A 1,051-nucleotide genomic window follows, 5' to 3' on the forward strand; every position below is an offset into this window, starting at 1 on the left:
GGGATGCATTGGGGGCAGAAGGAGAAGGGGACAGCAGAGGATGAGATGGCTGGATGGCATCACCGACTCGATGGACATGAGTTTGAGTAAGCTCCGGGAGTTGGTAATGGACAGGGAGGCCTGGTGTGCTGCAGATCATGGGGTCACAAAGAGTTGGACACGGCTGAGTGACTGAACTGAACTGAACTGAACAAGTATGAAAGGGGAAATAACAATAACACAATAATAGTGGGAGGCTTTAATACGCCACTCAAACCTATGGATAGATCAACTAAACAGAAAATTAACAAGGAAACACAAACTTTAAATGATACAGTGGGGCCCACCCCAGGCTGACAGTGAGCCGAGGGGTTAAGATGCTGGCCAGGCCCTGGGCTTATGGAGCCATGAATGGGGCAGGATTGGGCCCTCTCTGGCAGGCACGAGTATCCCGCCTCATCTCCTTCAGCACAACCCACCACCTCCACAGCAAATTTCTTAGTAATGAAGAAAACTTGAAATTATTTGGGAAGTGCAACAACCCAAATGGCCATGGGCACAATTATAAAGTTGTGGTGACAGTATATGGAGAGATTGATCCTGTTACAGGAATGGTCATGAATTTGACTGACCTCAAAGAGTATATGGAGAAGGCAATTATGAAGCCCCTTGATCATAAGAATCTGGATTTAGATGTGCTGTATTTTACAGACATTGTAAGCACAACAGAAAATGTAGCCGTATATATCTGGAAAACCTCCATAAATTTCTTCATGTGGAAGTTCTTTATAAAGTAAAAGTATATGAAACTGACAATAATATTGTAGTCTGTAAAGGAGAATAACTCTTAGAGATTAATTTCCATCCATATTTGAAGATCTTTATCCCCTTGAACAATTAAGAAGTCATCACCTAACTGTTGCACTTCTGCATTGTGTTCTGGAATCATTGTGAATGAGTCCTGTTCTAGACTCAAATCTATTTTAAAACCAAATTTGTAATGTATTCTGAGTATCATATAAAGAGTCTTTCAACTATAGATTAAAATCACTTCAGCAAAATGTTCTGGTAG

The 1,051-nt window shown here is 41.4% G+C and overlaps 1 pseudogene; it reads left to right on the top strand.

Moving 5' to 3' along the window:
- Positions 1 to 386: 386 nt before the first annotated feature.
- On the top strand, positions 387 to 823 carry LOC104996683 (annotated as a pseudogene).
- The last annotated feature ends 228 nt before the right edge of the window (positions 824 to 1,051 follow it).

Source organism: Bison bison, unplaced genomic scaffold (assembly GCF_000754665.1).
Source record: "Bison bison bison isolate TAMUID 2011002044 unplaced genomic scaffold, Bison_UMD1.0 scf7180017851594, whole genome shotgun sequence".
In the NCBI taxonomy this organism is placed as follows: domain Eukaryota; kingdom Metazoa; phylum Chordata; class Mammalia; order Artiodactyla; family Bovidae; genus Bison; species Bison bison.